We start from the raw sequence: 12034 nt of genomic DNA, 5'->3' as shown, positions 1-12034 counted from the left end.
GACGTCAGCGGAAACGCTATATCGCGTTATTGAGAGAGACGAGAGCGGCATTAAGTATATTTGATAATTATAATTCTTTCACCATCCATAAAAAAAACATAATTGAATTTTTTAGATTTGATAATTATAATTCTTTCACCATCTAAAAAATTCAATTATGTTTTTTTATGGAAAAAAACCTTAATTGAACTTTTTAAATGGTGAAAGAATTGTAATTATCAATTAATTTAAAAATTATTTTGATAAGTAAACATAAAATATTTGAGTTGAACATTATCAATTAATATTCTTAAATTCAGTATTTATTTTTAATATTTATCAAACAACTATATCATTTAATACTTTCAACAGTATTTTATTTTTATCAAACACTGCCTTACTTTTTTTTCTTTCCAGTTTAATAACATATGAAAGAGCTAAACACCTTTTTTTAACCAAACATTTATCTTTTTGTCTATTTTATGTGTCATAGACTTTCTTCCTATGGGGGTCTCAAAATATATTGGGCGGACTCTTTGGAGTTTCACTAAAGCTTTAAACATAAATATTGAACTGGCTACAAAACTTCAAAGGAAGATGAACCTTATGAGTAGCACTATTAATATGAATGGTGGCGGACTTCATTTATCCAGTGCACCACCTACCCCGCCATGTCCAAAATGGGACAAACAAGAACGAAAATGTCTTTACAATATCGAGGATGAGTCTTTTTGCAACATTAGTACGAGGATAGCAAAAATCTCTAACCCTTCAAGAGCGGATCATTTCATCCCAGAAGTTGGTCATTTTACAACCATTGACGTCCACCAACTCCCTATTCTTGAGTCGAGCCAACTCAGCGTTACCTACAACATTCTTCTAAAGGTGAGGAACTTTGGATCAAACTAGTCTTCGACTATTTAGGCATGAAACTTGAGTACATAGTTTAGGACCAATTGGTGAAAAAAAAACCCTGAGGATTCAATTTTTTTTTCATTTTTATTTTTCAAGATTATGATTTTTTTATTTTATCATGATTAATAAAGAATTGCAAAAAAAAATTAACTTCATTTGTTAAAAACACTTAACAGTAAACATCAAATTTTGGTATATTTGAAATTACATATTTAATAGTTTAAAAATAATTTTCATATTTGTGATGCAACTTTAGCAAAACTGTAAAATTTCATTTGAAAATAGTAAAAATTGGAATTTCAAGCATGGATAAAATGAGTCACATTCTTTTATCAAGAACTAATTGGCATACTTTTAATAAATGGAGTTTTGATTACGCATCACTCGCAAAACCTTATGATTAACCTTCTGATTATTTATTTTCGAAAGAAAAATTATAAGATAAGGCATAAAATTAAGCGAATTAACGAGTACTCAAAAAATTGCAAAAAGGGTCTGGCCACCCTAGCGGAAACGAAACTAAACTACGAGGAAATACAAATATGGAGTCGGCAAAAGGGCAAGGGTCACGTATGAAAACAAAGGGCAATAAGGAATAAAGCAACAATCGCACGTATAGGTAAAGCGGCAAGCAAAAGAAAATATATATATACGGGCAGTTTGTTACATACAACAGTCCAGATATAAATCAAACTATGCTACAGCTTCCTCTCCTTCACCCCTATGGCCCTCCTCGCCTTCAGCGGCTCCCTCATCTCCTCTAGTGGGCGGATCTGCTTCAAGCGAATCCTCAACCCTCGAAACAGTAACCGCTTCAGAGGGCGGTACCTCTTGCTCAGGCTGAGAAAGGTCTTGTGGTGCCTCTTTTTCCGCGTTCTGAGTAGGGATCTCGTAGCTAATTGGAGGGTTCTGAAAACTCTGCCAATCTAAGAAGAGTACCTCATCCATATCAGCATCCTCGACTTCCAGCTTGTCCCACTTCTCAGTTAGATCCTTTTCAGGGATGGGAACCTTGGGGCGGCTAAGTACTCGATCTGGATGCCCGTGCTCATAAGCAGCATGAATTCGCTCCCCATACCAATAGATGCGAGCACCATCTTCGGCTAGAATCTCCTCAGCTTTCTTCTTTTGCATCTCTAGAGCCTCCTTGGATGAATTTAGATCATCAAGGACCTTTTGCAGCTCGTCGGACTTAGCCTGGAGGGATCTGAGAGCTTCCTCCTTCTCGCTCATAACCTTCTGACAAGCGCCTTCAAGAGCCTTTACCTTCCCTTAGACATCATCATAAAGCGACTTCTGAGTCGCCAATTCAGTACCAAGGTTCTCCAACTCTTTAGCGCGTTCAGCGTCCCTTAGGAGAGCACCCTCCGCGAAGTTAATAATCTGCATAAAAGATGATTCGCAGATAATAAGAGCGGATAGAAATGTGCGATTACTACAAATGCAAGATCCATGAAAGAGAATATCACAAGTAACAATATACCTCTATGGCCCGCTTCTCAATCCCCTCCATAGTAGTAGGAAGCGGCACTTGCTCTCGCACGCGGGAAGCAGAGGGGAGTCGCCCAAGGACATTGCATATGGAAGAAACAATGTCCCTACACGAGAAGCTCACAGCCATGCCAAAGGTCCTAGTCCACCACCCGCTGATATCGGGAATTGGCTACGAATGCATAAGGAGAAAGATCAGGAGAACAGCAGATAACTCATAAGGAAAAATTAACAACATAAAAAAGGGGAATAGATCAATATACCTCGTGGATTGGTGTACTGCTTTTTCCTTTGGACGAGGCGGATACAGGTGTACCGCCAACAGTGAGGGACACAGAAGCGTTTTTCTTTCTGGGACGAGAAGACTCTGTATCCGCAGTATTCTTCCGCTTCCTAGTTAAGGGAAGGTCCTCGAAAGCAGAAGCTGGACCTTGTGAAACGGAGGCCCTTGCGGAAGAAGCCGCCTCGATAGAAGTAATCGCCCCTCCAAGAGAATTCGCCCCTGCGACTGAAGTGTTTCCCTCCATTCACCTCTTCCTTCTCGCTAGGGCTTTAGCCTCCCGATCTGCAGCGAGTTGAGATAAAGGATCACCCCTGCAAAGGGTTAAAAGAAATCATCAACTTAGAAATAAAAAGTACCTTGTACAAAAACGCGATAAGGGAGATAGACAACGTGATCCCCCTCGCGATAGGCAATCGCCACTCGGCTCCTTAGCATGTGGAAAGCCTGATCATATGTCCATATAAAGGGAGGAGTACCCTTCAAAAACTTGATCACCGCGGATTCTTCCTCGCTGGGGTAACCGAAGTTCAAACTCTTTACATTTGGTCGGCCCCAACGGCGAAGGAAGTTCGGATTCCCTTCGTGAAACTTGATGAAGAAATAAGATCGGTCCCACTCGTCAAAACCATAGTAACCGCTCTGACGGATGAAAGTAACCGCTCTGACGGATGAAAGTAAAATACCCCGCCGAACTTTTGAAATGATGAAGCTTGGAGAAAATTTTGAGCGAGAAGGGAACCTCCAGAAAATCCGCCAGAAATTTGTCCAGAGTTAAATCGGCCCATCCATTGGGATGCAACTGACCGGGTGCGATTCCGTAACCGCCAAGGACGGAGGCAACCTCATCCGCCAGCGGATACGTGAAGCCGCAGATGATCTAGGCGACGAAAATGGTGAAATACCCCTTTGGGTAGTCGCCCGGTCCTTTATCCTCCCCGGGAATAAGGGTTTCGAGGCCTTGGAGCCAAGGATACTGCTCCCGCAAATCGTCAATTGTCTCTTGACAAACTAGACTTCCCGACCTGTCCTTCTTCGATAATAAACGGGGGGTTGGGACAGGTGGCGGAATCAACTTTTTAGGGTCAAAACCTAGACCCTCATCGGTTGTATTCGCCAGGTGGAGGAAGTCGGCGGGATGAGAATCAGACCCAGGAGAGCTGGTTGAAGCTTCATCAACCATCTCCTCGACCTCATGGGAGACCTCGCGGACGTAATTTTCGTCGAATGGTGCGAAGTCGAGGTCAGGGTTCGACATATTGATGAAGGAAAATGAACAGAAGTAAAGAATCGAGCGAGGTACAAATTCTGGAAAGGAACACTTACATATGAAAGACGACACAAAGAAGAACGGACGCAAAAAGGTTGATGCCGGAAGAGAAACGACGCAAAAGGTGGATGCCGGAAAAGAAACGACGGGAAAGGGAAAGTCACAATTTTTGAATTTTGAAAATCCAGACAAAAACGAAGAGTCTCCTATAAAAAAGACCCTAAAGGGCTCTTGCCAAACTAAGGGGGAGGCATGTGATGACCCGCGAAGCCAAACCGGGCCGAATTCATTACACGGGCCCAGCCCATACTTAGATCCATGGTCTAAGATGGGATGGGACCCGAATAGAGGAAGCGGGTGAAGTGAGTAACCGCCCCGAATTCCTAAATGGAGCATTAAAACTCCCACTCAGGACAAACGATACCACGTTTGTTGCCACGAAAGCCACGAGAGGGGGCATGACCTAAAAAGGAGTAACCGCCCTCGGAACATGGCCTGGAAGGGGTAACCGCCCTCGGCGGTTACTTAAGAACACTTATAAAAAGCCCTAAGGCCAAAGGGGAAAAGGTACATTCACATTTTTCCCACAATACTATTGTCAATTTACCAACCCTCCTACAAAAACTGACTTGATCGTCGGAGAGTTTTCCCGGAGATCCTGTCTCCGGTTCTGTTTTGCAGGTAACTACGGCGGAGATCATCAAATCGGATCCAGCAAGTTATCAAGTTTCAAGGATTTAAACCATGGACCACTTGGTCTAAGAATTTCTCATGCCAACTCAAAGAACCATTTGACTTAAGCGTTTAAGTTGAAGGGTAAAATCAGAAGAAAATCTGTTGTCTCCATTTTAGTATCGCATTCAATGTCCCTCTCAGAAAAGTGGTTACCATTTAATTAAAATAATATATTTTATAAGCCAAAGGGACCCAGATAATAAAAAGTAGCTTTTATTATTATTATCTCTACTATGTGCAGTTATAAAGAGCTTATAAAAAACTTAAAGATTAGTATCACATTCAATGTCCCTCTCAGAAAAGTGGTTACCATTTAGTCGAACACAATGACCTTAATTAAGAATATAAATACAAAAAAAAAATGCAAGTTAGGATATTAGAAAGTTTTAGACTTACTTTCTTTATGATCCTTAAACTTCAAAACATGACATAAAAGTCATGAACTTTTCGCTTTACTAATATAAAAGTTTGTTATGAAAGTAAAGTACGACAAAATGATTGTTGATGACATCCAATGGAAAAGTCTAACAGTTAAAAGTTGTTTAGGAAAAAATTTCTGATAGAACCACATTTTTTATTTTTAAAAAATTTCATTTTTCATACATTTCACTTTCAACTCTAGATAATTACTACGATACCAAATATATATTTTAAGAAGTCGGGACTTCCCGATTCTCGGATTCGTCCAAACAAGTTGTAATCATGATATGATGATCTAACTCTGATTTGAAGACAGTGGTGGGATTAATGAAATATATTTTAAGTTTGAATTATTAGGAAATTGGGGGTAAACTTCATCAATGGTGTACAATATTTAGTCCATTTCACACTTTGGTATACAACCTTAATTTTGTCTCACTAATATGTAAGACTTTATACGTGACCTTCCACTTTGGTGTATAACAAGTAAAAATGACCGGTCAACGCATGGTCAATGCGCCACCTCATCATTTTTCAACTACCCATTTAAAAACGTGAAACCCACTTCTTATACAATTACTAAAATTTCATTCTCCTTTTATAATTACTAAAATACCTTTATCCCCTTTCTTACAAACCCTCTCTCTATTTTCCCATTTTTCTCTCTAAATCCCATCTCTCTCTATATATATGTATATATATATCCAAATGCACAATAGTTATTTAAAAAAAGTCAATCTAAAATTGAAAGAATTTATTGTTTAGAGTGAATATAAATGAGATAATGGACAAATTTGACTTTAAGGTTTTTGAAGAGGTGCACATTTAGACATAATGTATATGCATATTTAACTCGAATATATTTCAAAAAAATATCAAATTTAGCCTTATGTTAACGAATTTATAAAAAAAACGGTTTGAATTATTTAAGTGTGACATCATATCGATGAAGTCAAAAAGTTCCGTTCATTTTTTATTGGTTTTTTCTAACTATATTAAGTTGTAGATGACAAACTTAGTTGTTAGCATTTTAATATACACATTAAATATTTTAAACGTAATTGATGTTTGGAATATCCGATATGACTATTAAATTCAGATCAGTATTTAAAAAAAATTTAATAACCTAGAATTAAAATTGATTTTGCATGATAATATTATCTATTACTACTATTAAAGCAGAAACCTCATTTACCATTGTGTCACTCTAATAGTAATTTATCTGATGTGTCATTTTGAGGATTTTTTGAATTTTTAAATTTATTTCTTCTAATTTTACTCACTCCCACAATCAATGCAGAGTCCGCCTCTCTCCCTCTCAATCTCTGCCCTTTCAACTGCCACCTTCAACTTCTCTTCATCGCTCCCTCAACCTCGCGATCTTAGCCCTCTCCGTGTGAACTTCTTCTCTCCCTCAACTGCCTCTTCTTCCCTCACCCAAATATGATTCACCTCTAAAATCTCTCTACACTGCTAACCTAGCCTGCAAATTATTCCTTTTCTTAAAATCTTAGAATCTTAGGATTCCCTCAACGGCTCTGCAATCCCTTTCTCAAATTTATTGCTACATTCTTTTCCTTCAATTTATTAGTTTTTCGTCTGCGTTTTTCTAGATACTTCCTCCCGCTGTGATTTGTTCTCGCAAAGTGCTTCATGCAAGTGCTATTTCTATAATAATTTGGGAAAATTAAGCCCTAAGCTAGATGGTGATTGCTCCAATCGCAGATTCGACGATGTTCTTCGCCATCTTCTTCGCCGTCGGTTTCTTCGCCAAGGCATTATTCTCCATCCTATCTTCTTTCGATTTTTTCCCCTTAATAACTACATTGTGTTTTTCTCATCTTCAATGTTGATTGAGGAACCAATTGATTTTACATGGAGGTCGATTTCTCTATGTTTTCCAATTCCGTTTGATTTGAAATCCTCGTCTCTTATGGCATTTGATTTCTTGGGTTTCATATAGTGTGGATTTGCAATTAGTTGATGCATCTTGCTATAATGGAGTGAGGAGTATTGAGATGTTTTTTTGGTAGGGATATAATTGTTGTCAATGATTTACTTTTTTTTTGTGTAATTGGCAGTGTCTGATTTCAATGGAGGTCGGCATACACTAAACTGTTGAAGAGTTAAACAAAGCCAGCCCCAAAAGAAATAGACAGAAATAAACACCAGACAAATAAATGTGGCTTCCCTAAACAAAGGCTTTTCAGTGCTATTTCATTTCCTGGTGAGTGATTTGAAAACTAATAATAATCCTGTTATTATTTGGTTTTTGATTTTCGTTCAATTCGAAATTGGAAATGATATTTCATACATTTATTCTTTTCTCCACTTCCCATGCCTTTTCTTTTTCTTTGTTTCCATTAGCAATGCAGTTATGGTTTGAGTTTGAAGATGAGCATTCTAGGATTTTATGAATTGAAATGGTGTGGTATTCAATACCGTTCTACAAGGTTAGTGCATATTTTTTGGTCTAATTTTTTGTTTGTAAATCCATGTTTCAATTTGTTTAGGTTTTTGTATCATTTTCTGTTTAGTTGTGTTTGGATTCTCACCTTCATTGCATTGTGTTTGGAGATTGCATTTTGGGTATTTAGGAACTCAATTCTTTTTTTTTGTTTTGTTTTTTCTCTTGTTATGTTGATGGTGAGTCTAATGTCTAAATCTTACTTATTTTATGTTTTGCAGTAAACAAAAACTTACCTGTTGAAAGTTCTTATTCAAAATGGTTGATAAACTTTTCTGATTTCATTAAGCTGGCCATTGAAATATATCTAGCTAGATTGTTATATTTATATTGTCATCGATTGTCAGCTGATCTAAAATTAAGGTGAGAAGCCAAAAATAAATAAATAAAAGGACAAGCATTTAAGCTTTTGGAACTATATTGAGCTGTGCACATATTTTTATCTCCATCTTTTGTTTTATCCTTTAGAAAAAATTGTGATATTGAAGCTATAACTCACATGATTCTTATAGGATTTAGGTGCTGTTTGGACATTTATAGTTGCAGAAATAACACTTGGTTATTTGCTTCTTCCTTTTAATGATATTGTTGATCATTGCTAATGAATATGACCAACGATTTCACCTCCCTATACATTGAAGACATTCTCGGGATTCTTTGCATTCCAGAATCCAACTGCAGGTGCTGAAGGATCATGGTAGAATTTGGTGTGTTGGCTTGGGCTTTAAGCATTGATTTTCAATTTTTTTTTCATTATCAGTAAGCTTTTCTATGGGTTTATTTACATTCTTATATCTTTCCGTTGTTGATTTTGGATTCGTTTTAACCTCCTATCTCTCACTTTTTCTCATTATTTTTGGGTTCCTATCAAATTGCTTCTCTTCCATTTGACAAGTTAAGCCGGTTTTGCTTCCCTTGAATTTTCACGCATTTGATGTCTATTGTCGTTTATTTTGGTTGGGTTAATAATCTAAATCTGTAGACAATATTGATAGGTGGCAGGCACAATTTGAGATCATCTCAGCATTTCTGATAAATTTAATTTATGCTTTGTTTTCAATAATGCTGATATGAGGTTGTGCTTTGATGATGAAAATTTGCGATGGAAATTAAGCATTAAGTATATGTAATTTTGGATTATTTCCTCCCTTTTGGCGTATTTACTGCTTATTCTAATTATGAGACAGATTCAGGAGCCTTTAAGTGTTGATATCCTAATTAGTTTTTCAGATCATGGTTTTCGAAATTTCCTTTGGATCATTGGTCACAGGTATTTTAATTTCACCTTAATTTTTCAATTCGAACACTTACTTTGTATTTCATATCTTATTTTTTTCAATTCAATCAAATCACTTTGTATTTTGTTTTTTTTAATTATATGTATATATGTCGCTATTTGCATTTTGGAGAGGATTAATTGGTGTTTCCCTTATTGGCCTAACCTGTTTATTTGTTTTGGAAGGGGGCTACTCCATCAGCTGCTTACACTCCTGGAATTACTCATGTCGGTAGAGTTGATTTGGCCACTCCAACTCCAAATGCCATTAATATGTGGGGTGTAATGATGCCTGAACATTATAATTGTTGAGATGGGAGAAGGATATTTAGGAGAGAAGCATGCCCTTGACTGATGAGGAGTTGGATGATATGTTTCCTCAGGATATATAGTTACAAAGTTTTGGAGCCACCAGCAACATATGTACCCATTCGAACACATGTGAGGAAGTTACTAGCAACACCAACACCAACACCGTTGGACACTCCATTATATTCCACTCCCAAGATAACAGGGGACAACAGTTTGATGTGCCAAAAGAAGCTCATGGAGGATTGCCGTTTATGAAGCCTCTACTTAATGAGCAGAATCCCACCATCTCTCTCAACTGCTCCTTCCCACCCCATCCATATCAGCCCGTAAACGTTCTCTTTATCTTCCTCAACTTCTTCTTACCCATTCTTTAACTGCTGCAATCTCCACTATGAATTAAATGGCCAGTAACCTCTATAATTTTAGATATCATCCATTAGTATCTCTGTCAGACCCCAGGTTTATCTCACGTTTTGATCTTCACTCGGTAGGTGGAAGATTCAGTTCCTGATTGAAGTTTTTGATTATTTGTTTTTTCCATTCCTAAAATTAGTAACTAATAGAATCAAAGGGTTTTACAATATTATTGGAACAGTCATGTGTTATCAAAGACATTAATATTTCTTTCCTATCTCTATATTGTAATTTGATTTTTCTCTAAATCTGTACAATAGGAACTATGCTAATTAATGTTTCAATTGGTGACTAATTTGATGGTCTAATTGGTGTGGATTATCTAACAAAATAAAGTGTTTTTTTAATGAAATTAAGAGAACTCAATTGTATAGATTGGGTGCTGTTTTCCCAGGAAAGTTCCTGGCTGATTATATTTGCTGCTGTATGAATTTTTTCTCTTTTTTCTTTTTTTTTCTTCCTTTTCTTTTTTTTGTTTTGCTGTACCTTTTCTTCAATTGTAATAAAAAAAGAGAACTTAATTTTTTATATTAAAGGAAATTGCAAGAGGTAGAAATGTATTGCTACTCAAAACCACTAAAAATATATTTCATAAAAATTTCTTATATTTTCTCTCTCAATTATTGTTAATTTGAAATCTGATTAGGATGTTGCAACATTCTTTCCTTCTAAATTATTGTTATTTTAGCATTGCATTGCAAAATTCGCCTAATCTTATTATTTTAGTAAGTAAGATCAAATTTACTTAAAAGAGTTGCATTCAAAACAAACTTATGGTTCGGGTTATGTCCATTATATCAAGACAATGTTGTAAAAAAATTGGCAGCATAAAAGTGATAGTCAAAGATATATGATCCTAGGTTCATGTAGAATTGACTAACATTTTCCTTTAAAATCTCACAAATTACCATATTAAGATTGTCATATAAATTTACATTCATGACCATTCAATATTACCTTAACTAACATTATCATCAATGAATTTTAAACTGTAACATAAAAATCACTTAATTTTGTACTTTTTAACATCATGGATACTAAACTTTAATTAACGTCTCAAAATGACGGTTAATGATCTTAAAATCATGATCACCAATAATCATTTTAAGGCGTTAATTGAAATTTAGTTTCATAATATTAAAAAGTTTAAAGCTCTTTTTTAGTGGTCGTATAAAATTTAGTGACCATAAATATAATTTATCCTAATCATTGAAAACTATTATTATCTAGAGATGTTATATAGTCAACATATTCAAACTTTATATAGTGATTCATTTTTCGACTTTAAATACGTTAAATATTAAATTACTATTCAAATTTTAATTAAAACAATATCTTTTCATCCTTAAAAAAATATGTTTTTTATTTTGTCATGACTACTTTCATATGTTGATTTCAGTTATCAGCCGTGAATGTATATGATAATTTTGAAAGTTAAAAGCAAATTAGATTTAATTTTTTTTTATTGCAAGAAAGACAAAAAAAAAACCATATCATTGCATTAAAAATACATTTTTCAAATAAATGTTTTAAAAAATAGATTGGTTATTCATTAATACAATTTTTATAATTGTATATTCATTAAAATTTTAAAATGTCAATTTCTATTTCTCGACATATATACAATAATGACAAAATCAAATTAAAATACCGTGCAAAGTTAAAAAGACAACACCATAACTCTTAAATGATTCTGAATAATTCACATAAAATGCTTTTATCTTTAAGATATCTCATAACTAATTTCCATTCTAAAAAACCACTTTCTCAGTGTTGTTTGTGTTTTACTATTTATATTACCATAAAACAAGACAACTAAAATAAAACCGACACTTTCTACTAATACTATTAAGTTTTTTTTTCTATAAATTTAAAATTTATTGATTACTATAATTTTAAGTTATTGCTTCACGAGAATATTATAAGACATCCCGTGCATTGCACGGGGTTCATGCTAGTTTAATTCTATTTGGGAAATCCACTTTCTTAAGGGGGTTAATGAGAGCGGTTGGATCTTTTTTCAACTACTCTACTATGAACCTTAATCTAACCGCTTTTCTTTTCCAGAATCAAATCTTTTTTTCTTTGCTTGAGATAAGTAGCACAATTTCGAGATTGGCTTTATGTTTGGTGGGCATTCTTGCTTTTTCTTCCTTTATTACTGTTTGTAAACCATCAGCTTTAAACAGAAAAACATTTCTCTTCCGTTTTTTTTTCTATTGAGTTGAAGCTAATAATTAAGGCTAAATCATATATTTTATATTAGCGTCTGACATATCCTGACACGCAAATATACCACTGGATTGACAGGGTGCACAACACAAGCAGATTCTTCCACGTGTTTTTCATTCTACGTATTAATGAAGTTGTCGGGATCTGAACTCTGAACAGTTTGGCTCAAGTGGCTCTAAAACAATGTCATGGAACCAATTTTAACCAAACACTCAAACTGATAGTTAAAGCCTAATTATATAT

General features: G+C 35.3%; 1 long non-coding RNA gene across 2 annotated transcripts; it reads left to right on the top strand.

The window, feature by feature from the left end:
- The first annotated feature begins 6388 nt into the window (after positions 1-6388).
- Positions 6389-9867, top strand: LOC136228531 (uncharacterized). 2 transcript variants are annotated; one of them, XR_010688725.1, is made up of 5 exons: positions 6389-6865; positions 7172-7317; positions 7458-7543; positions 8745-8827; positions 9020-9867. It is a non-coding gene; the product is annotated as an uncharacterized lncRNA (long non-coding RNA). The 2 variants fall into 2 exon arrangements; XR_010688726.1 differs by having other exon boundaries at positions 8226-8827.
- The last annotated feature ends 2167 nt before the right edge of the window (positions 9868-12034 follow it).

Source organism: Euphorbia lathyris, chromosome 5, assembly GCF_963576675.1.
Source record: "Euphorbia lathyris chromosome 5, ddEupLath1.1, whole genome shotgun sequence".
Taxonomy (NCBI): domain Eukaryota; kingdom Viridiplantae; phylum Streptophyta; class Magnoliopsida; order Malpighiales; family Euphorbiaceae; genus Euphorbia; species Euphorbia lathyris.
The sequence above is the reverse complement of the archived record's forward strand: the minus strand, read 5'-3'. Positions and strand labels throughout refer to the sequence as shown.